The 8,792-nt window shown below is 34.3% G+C and overlaps 1 long non-coding RNA gene across 4 annotated transcripts; it reads right to left on the bottom strand.

Annotated features, from left to right (window-relative positions):
- Positions 1–1,962: 1,962 nt before the first annotated feature.
- Positions 1,963–5,150, bottom strand: LOC131638457 (uncharacterized). Of its 4 annotated transcripts, none has more exons than XR_009294675.1 (4): positions 3,400–5,150; positions 3,095–3,294; positions 2,935–3,013; positions 1,963–2,571 (listed from the first exon to the last, which is right to left on the bottom strand). It is a non-coding gene; the product is annotated as an uncharacterized LOC131638457 (long non-coding RNA). The 4 variants fall into 4 exon arrangements; XR_009294674.1 differs by having other exon boundaries at positions 2,935–3,294; positions 3,400–4,523; positions 4,627–5,150; XR_009294673.1 differs by having other exon boundaries at positions 2,935–3,294; positions 3,400–3,572; positions 4,627–5,150.
- Positions 5,151–8,792: the final 3,642 nt, after the last annotated feature.

Below are 8,792 nucleotides of genomic sequence, written 5' to 3'. Positions count from 1 at the left end.
GATTTCTGCAGATTTATCAAAACACTCCCCCTCCCGCAATCATTTACCCTAAATCAAAACAAAAAGTGGCAAAGGCGAAAATTTGTGCAAACAAAATTCCAAAGCTGCATCAAGGCTCCAATCACACTGCTAAACAACATTCAAAAACCCTCAATCCTAACACTTTGTAAGTTTTGAAATTTTTAGATCTATTATTCAAATGCATGTTATTTAGGGTTTTAATTGCATAAATGATATATGGTTAGGTTGTTAGTAGTATTTAGGTTGTTTAGAAGCATTTTGATTTGGTTTGAAGTTTGGTTTAGGGGTCTGCCATGGAAGTTGCATCGCAGGGGTGTTTCGGAAGTTCATTTCCGAAAACACCTCCATCCCAGTTTTCGGAAATGAACTTCCGAAATGTATCAGAAGTTCAAATTTTTTTGTTTTTTATTTTGTCTCGCATATTAATCGATTTCAATTGTTTACAGGAACATGTCAGACAATCAACCAGCACGCAGGACTGCGTCTTCTAGAGAGGGTAGGGAGTGTCCGTTTTAATTTGCAAGTACTTTATTTTTAACGCCTTTGTTTATTGTGCCTGTTTCTTTGAAGTTTGTGTCCCTTTCTTCTTTTATAAAAGGAGGTCTCATGGACCTTTCAAAGAAGGAGGTGAAGGAGAAGAAGAAGAAGGTGAAGGAGAAGAAGGAGGTTTTGACTGGTTCTGCTTCTCGTCCCCTAGGGGTCCATGGCTCGGACGTGCAGACTCAGTCTTCAGGCGTGATCAACGCTGATGGTTCTGATACTGAGTGGGATGAGGATTGGTATAATTATCTTCATTCGGAGGAGTTCGCTCGTCGGGAAGAATAACGTGTTTTTATTTTGTTTGATATGTATTTTGTAACGCTCGTCGGGCAGAATAACGTGTTTTTGTTTTGTTTGACGTGTTTTGTTTTGTTTTGTTCTGATTTCGGATTGTATCGCACAGTGTTTTTGTATTGGATTTATCATCTTAGTTTTTGGATTGTTCTGATTTCAATATGTAGATTCTTGGATTTCATCGCCGCGAACACTATCCATCTTCTGGATTATAAACATAGAACTTTGACTTTCCCAGCGCACCCCTTTGTTTGATTTTTTTGTAATGACGTCCCCTGATGATAATGATAAACTATAGCTTACATTGATTGGCTCCTTTGTCTCGCGGTGGACGTACCTCCGATTCTTCTTCCTCCGGACATCCACCTCCTCCGTCATATGTTCCGGCCCCGGTTACCTCTCCTCCGTCTGTTGTTGCAGCTCCGGTTGTTCGCCATCTGCCATAAACCATTTTATTCTTTATCGTTAAGAACTCAAACGATCTCTGTCCTAATACGTAACAAAAATTGGGAAGCTCCAAAGCCACGCGCTAATTCCATTTTGTTACTTACAGTAGTACGTATTTTTATTAAAAGAATAAAAAAACCTTTTGAAATTTGGAAGCCTTTTTTTCTCCCCACCACTCTCTTACCCATTTTTTTTCAATCACATCCGAATCGTTTTCCATCTTTACTCTTTTTCTCTACTCACACATTTTATTTCTGTTGTTACCGCTTTCAACGCAATGTCTCGCTGCGGTGGAGGAAATCACTCCGATAATCGCCGGAGTCAACCATCTCCTGCACATTCTCAACAATCATCCATCAATGCTGCAGGATCAGGCCGTGGTGGTGGTGGCCGTGGCTCTTGTTTGTTATTTTTCTTCTGTCCAGACCTTTTTTCGGAAGTGCATTTTCGAATTCCTCCAAGGGGGTGAATTCGGAGATGAACTTCCGAGAACACCACATTTTTTGAAAAATAACTTTATTTCGGAGATGCATCTCCGAAATTAATATTTTATATTAAAAAAAACACTTTTTCGGAGATACATTTCCGAAAACACCTTTTTTAAGAAAAAAAGTACAGTTTCGGAAATGAACTTCCGAAAATAGGGGTATTGTGGTAAATTACCAGAGGTGGCCAAGAAGGTTAGGAGGTGGGTGAAGAAAAAGGTGTTTTCGAAAGTTCATTTCCGAAACTGTACTTTTTTTCTTAAAAAAGGTGTTTTCAATAACTCGTGCCCATATTCCAACTAAAGCAAAAACACGATGAAACCCAAGATCCCCGCATGCTATTCACATATAGTCATAACACTTAGCACATGTTTATGGTAGAAATAAGATAGGTTGAATGTGTATAGTGGGATGCATATGTGAAACAAGTACTTATCAAGAATGTTACATCTCTAAGATTGTGAGAACCAGTTACCAAGAATGTTACATATCTGGAACATTGGACCAGTGGCATATAATTATTGTTTTCCATGCATGAAATAGAAATGTGTATCCATAATATAAAAACGATGGAGTGCAATTGACACAAGGCAAGAATAAAAAGGAAAAAGAAAATCTGCCTGGCTTCTGTTACATGCCATTCTAACTCACAAGATGCTCAACACACAACTCAAACCAATCGTTCTATAATGACTGCCTCAGAATTTCTCACTCAGAACTCAGTAGGAGGCTTCAACCTTATCAATCTCTTGATTCTATCTTTTTCTGTATTTTCCAAATACCCCTTCAAAAGATATACAGAAAAAATGTAATCAAAACACCATTAAGAAACTCCTCTTTGCAATAATGGAACACATGAGTACATAAGATGCAAAAAGAAATCAAGATTGGATAAATGATGTCTGTTGTGAACAGAGACAAAAAAGTTGCAAGTTTTGCATGAAATTATGCAGAAAATCCATCTATAGTGGTATAATATATCACATCAGAATGATAGAAAAGGATTAGAACAGCCATATATTTTGATGGCCCACTATACTGGAGTAATATATCACCATTCACACTCAAATCTCAATGATGAGACTTGGACATCACCCTTGGCACTTTCCAATCAGATTATACAAACAAATGGTCATGGTGGACTTACTGAGAAGCACATGGATAAAAAAAACCTTCGCATTAATCCCTTGTTCATTCAAATAAATTCTTCCATAGATGTCTAAACCCTGTCATGTCAACGGAAAATAAAAACTAATTAAAGCATGAAAAGAAAGAACCTCCAATTCCAAAAAAGAGAATGAGAGAACCTCGCCTCCAATTCCAAGAAAGAGAGGTGTTTCGCAACTTGATGTTGTGGGTTTTTGATGAACACAAAATGGTAGAAATTAACAAGAAAATCCCTTGAACTTGATAGTTATTGTAGTTTAGCAGCCAACGGCGGGTTCCGATGAATAACAAGAGCGGAGTAGTTGAATTTGAATTTTAAGAAAGGCTTTTGATAATGAGACTGAAATTTGAGAATGCAACAATAAATTGTCAATCTTCCATATGGTATGAGTTTGTGCTAGTAATTATAATTAAATAATCATGTGGCTTGTAATTAGAGATATACCTGGCTTGTTGCAGAAGTAAAAATCTTATCTTCAAACCTTTGGGCAATCTTCTGAAGTTCATGCTGAGGAGCGGAAGACAAAGACTCTCCAGAAAAAGCAATCTGACTGTTCCAGTAAAACTTCTTGAACTTGAAGAATTTTCAGTAGGAGCATCAATAGCTACTTGCCTAGCCTGATCAAAAATATCATCCACAGTATGACCACCTCTAGTAGGATCTTGAACAAGCATACCATTGCAACAACGAAAACAAAGGTGCATTAAAACTGTTTCTGGCTTATTGAAACTAGTCAATTATATATCAAATGAAACTAAGCTCTATGATGAGCTTCTAACTCATTGAAACTTGCCTGTTATATCCAACGAAACTAAGCCCAAAAAGTTTCTTTATGAGTAAAGACTCAATTAAGATATAACCATCAAATTGTCAAATTTAGGTTCTTAATTTGGTACTTCACTTTTGTTGGTTTACCATAGGTTACGCTATTTGAAGTACACTTCACAGGCTGCGTGTATTTTTGGTTGGCTTACCATCACGAATCACCCGAAAATACAACTGAGAAGGTTTTCAATATATTTTATATGCTGTTTAACGTCGGCCTCACTGCTAATATTATTGGAAACATGACAAATTTGGTGGTCCATAGCTCTGTCCGAACTTTTGCCATGGTAAATTTTAGGAAGATTTTTATGGTAATTTAATACTTGACTAAGCATTGCATTCAATAACACTAAAATCAATATGATAGAAGGATTAATAATAGGCTAAAATCTATGCAATGATGAGAAATACTTATGTGTTTCACAGAGGGATGCCTTCAATAAAATACTACAATATGCTAGCAAAAATGGACTCCCAGTAGGACTGAAGGAGCAAATGTTGGCACACACACAACTGAAGTTTAAGATAGCAGAGTTACAGCAAGAAGAAGTGCTACAGGACCTACGTCCTTCTATGTCATTAACTGCATGGGATTGTAAGACCACCCATTGGATGATCATATCCGAATTCTTCTTCTGCTTGATTTAATAATTCTTGAAACAATGGTTGGTCAAAGTTCAAACAGACATTTTTACAAACACTTTCCATGCATCTGTATCTCACACTTGAAAGTTCAAATTTACCTATTAATTTTACATTTAGCATAAACAAATTGTTGAGAAATTACAAGAAAAAAGAATCATAAAATTCAGAGTTAAATATGCAAGAGGAACAGTGAGAACTTACTTAGGTGTGATACACGCACGCAAGAAAACTAACACTTGATTAGTAATCAGATAGAATCTCAACCTCGTTTTGAGGGTGAGAATTAGGGTGGCTTTGGTTTTGGTTAAAAATGAACGAAAATATCGTCGGAGAAGTGTCCTGAATCGTTATTGCAGATTGAATCAGATAACGATGATCGATGACGTTGCTGGATTGAGCTCAGCTGCGTTCTCGAATCGTTGCAGTTGTGTGTGTCGGTTTTCGCCGATGATGATGATGTGGTCTGTGAGGTGAAGCTCGCGTCGGTGTTTGCGATTGCGTTGAAGATCAGAGGAAATCAGTGCTGAAAGTTGATATTAAAGACGGAGGATCTGTAGGTTGTGCTTCCGTTGTTGATGCATGGTTGCTGTTGAATCTGCTTGAAGGATAAGGTTGTGTCGATGTGCTGCAGATGGATGATGGGTTCTGTGTGTTGCGTTGCTGCGATCTGAATAGTTGTATGTTGGAAACTCTCTTGTAGGTTTAGATGTGTCAATAATGTTGGAAACTTGATTGCAGATTTAGCTTAAATTTACACCAGTTTTAAATTTAATGGAGTAATTGGGATCCGATAATAATAATATTTTTAATTTACACCCGATTTTTAATAAATAGAGTGTAATTTGTCACATGTTAATACTTAAAATGAAATTGTATTTACAAAATTGCCATCAAGTTTCTTATTTACACCCGTTTTTAGAATATTGGGTGTAAATTTTAAAACTATATTGTTCTTTTTGTACTAGTGTAAGTGTTTCTCAATCCGTCTCGCACTCAATATTTGAGTCACACACCCAACTTGTTAAGTGTTTCCATTTCTTTTATATACCCTAAATATCTTCTAACTCTTAGAATAAAAAATCATAAGAATCTCTCCTTTTATGTCTCTAAATTTCTCTCTCTCTAAAAACTTCTCCAATGACAGACATACACAAAAGGTTGAAACATGCCTCTTATAAACATCAAATAAATCTCAATGCCAAATGCATTGCGTTCTCACAAATCTTTCTAATGAGATTTTGAAATCAATCACCACAAATTTAAAATACCTCAAATTTGTGATCAATCTCTTCTATTGCAAACTCAATTTAATATTATCATATAAAATTAGAAAATTCAAATACTCACCACACTATAGAAAACATATTTAGAGAATCATAACAAGATTCCTTTTTAAACAAACTATATATATATATATATATATATATATATATATATATATATATATATATATATATATATATATATATATATATATATATATATATATATATACGAGGGAATTAAAATAAGATCAATGAAATTTTTTTATAACAACACTTAAACTTTTGAATTGTATTTATTGAAAAAGAGTTATGAAGTCCTTTGTTATGCTATCCGATTTAAAAAATTAATCTCAAGAGTTGTACGTGGATGATATTCATTTTACACCCAAAATATTGAACTAAAGGATGCATGTAGATGATATTCAATTTGCACACAAAACATTGAACCAAAGGATGGCCCATGGTGATTCATACATTTTCTTTTGATACAAAAGCATCAATGTCTCATCGTTGCCATCATGCATGTCATAATATACTTGACTTGAAAGCTAAAAACAAACATATGATAATGAATACAATATTTAAAGGTAGCTAGTTTGTGTCCTTTTTGAGGAGCAAACCAAGTCTCACTAGCACATTTTGCTTGCTTTTCTAAGCATGTCTTGCACTCATTTCGTACCTCTTAGTGAAGTCAAAATCCTCAAATGGAAGAGCCATGCTATGTAGTGCAAGAAAAGCACATAGTGTCTACCTTTCTTTTTTCATGTTACGGCCACACTATGTATTCAGTTATCTTCTTGTGCCTGCCAAAAGCAAAATCAACAAAAGTGAAAAGATGAGAAAAAGTTTTACCACTTTATGTTTGCTGTTAGTTCAGCATTTACTATTCGTTATTCAGTTTGCACTTTCTGTCACAAGGCGTGAATGATGTTATTGTAAGGTACCGTTTTGAAATTTGAATCATAGGTTAATTTATGTAGCACATCTGCTTAGTGGGATTATGTCAAATATACATTTATCTATTAGAACTAATTATAATAGTTGAATCTTTTTGTGTTTATCATCATCATTCCATTTCCATGCATTTTGATTCTCTCCATTTTTAATGTTGACTTTTCTTAACTATTATCACCCATTTTAAAGGAATTAATCTAACATTTTTGATTAATTTTTTAATCTATTAATTATATTTTTCATTGTTTTCTCTATTTCTTTCAATAATTTAAGGATTATTTTTCATTTGTTTTTTCTATTTCTTTATGTGAAAATGGATTTGGATCATCTCCTTCTAATATTTTCTCTCCAACTATCTCCTTCTCATTTGTGTCTCTATCTCTCTCTAATATTTTCTCTCTCTCTCTCTCTCTTCTTCTATTTATCATTTTCTCTCTATTTATTATTTTATCTTAATTATCTTCTTCATATGTGTTTTTGTTGAAGAAGAAGGAAGGATTGAAGGAGAAGATTCATTGTGATAATATTTAGCCATCTAGTCATTTATTATTATATATTTTATAATTTATTTTTTTCTTTATTTTGTCATATTCTAATAAATTATAGGGTTAAATATATTTTTTGCCCTCTAAAGATGTTAGATTTCGTTTTTAGTCTCTCTAAACATTTCCTCCAGAATGATCCATCTAAAATTTTCCATCCACATGCACTTTTGATCTCTCCTGCTAACGTTCGTTAACAGAGCTGATGTGACACTAACATGTGGCAGTGCCACCTGTCAAATATACTGACGTGGCATGTCACGTGGCTAAAGTCAACATGATACTTCAGACTATAAAATTTCTTAGCTTATTACTATAGCTAAAATCGTAGCTAATCTATAGCAAAATTCATGATTCTGAAAAATACAATCTGTTCATATTGATATTTTTTATAAAATGTTATAGTAATGTTTCGTTGCATATTTATTTCATGAGACCTGAGTATGGTGAGAGGCTGGTGGAAGTGAAGCAAGTTGACAATACTAATAGCAACGGTGTCAACAAGAAGATCTAAATTATTGTTTCATATTTATATCTACTAGTATTACTGTTGCACCCCAAAATTTGCCCTCTTTCTCTGTGCTATAAGTTATGGAAGACGTTTAATTCATCATTCGAAAATCATGAAAAATTAAAGAGTTTCCATTGTTTCGAGATCATTAAGTCAAGAAGCTTATGGTATGAATTGCAAGGTATTGAGTCATTGTACGAGGTTATGAAGGCGCCGCTATACTTTCAATATATTGATGGCTTATCGTACAAGTTTGGTTTGAATTAAGGAATTAAGATTGAATTAGGGTCCCAATGATTAGAGGGTGAATTCGATTTGATGGTCTAATTGGTCCTATTATTCGAATCTCGTTCAAGGCATTTTGTTCATCAAGAACTTAATTCAAGCTAAGATGCATGATGCAAAAAAAATGAGGTTGTGGATTGTTCTTGATCGAGGGATTATCATGTTGCTCAATTGTTTGTTGATTGCAATACAAGGTGAATTGTTTGGAAATTGATTTTAAGTTCATTTGAGAATTAAGATGGGATTCAAATATTCAAAGTCAAGGTTTAAGACTATTTGGCTCAAGATTCAAGATTCAAATTCAAGTTCTTTTATGTCCATTTAAAGATACAAACATCCGATTTCTACATGTTCAAGTTCATCATTCAAGATCATTCACCAAACTTACAAAAATTCATACAATCCATTACAAAAATATACCAAAGTCCAAAAATCCATTCATCACAAGAGTCAAGCCAAATTACAAAGAAATTATGATAAAAAGGGGGCCTATTGTTCTAATGTCTAAAACGCCTGCTATAACTTGCATCATACACAATTTCCATTCGATTCTACAAGAGCTGCTGCGCAATTTCAATCCTGCATCACATAATAAAACGGAGCCGGTTCATTCACCGCATATCAAAAAAAGCCGGTTCAACAAAAAGCCATAACAAAAATTCACAACAGAAAGGAGGAGAGAATAGTATAACAGAATCAGAGTTCATAACCGAAAGAAAAACTCAGAATCGAACAAAAGAAAAACAGAGTCAGAAAACGAGAGAAAAAAGAGTGGGAACTCACTTCATAAGAGGAGATAACAAGCTCAGA

This window comes from Vicia villosa, unplaced genomic scaffold (genome assembly GCF_029867415.1).
Source record: "Vicia villosa cultivar HV-30 ecotype Madison, WI unplaced genomic scaffold, Vvil1.0 ctg.002318F_1_1, whole genome shotgun sequence".
NCBI lineage: Eukaryota > Viridiplantae > Streptophyta > Magnoliopsida > Fabales > Fabaceae > Vicia > Vicia villosa.
The sequence above is the reverse complement of the archived record's forward strand: the minus strand, read 5'-3'. Positions and strand labels throughout refer to the sequence as shown.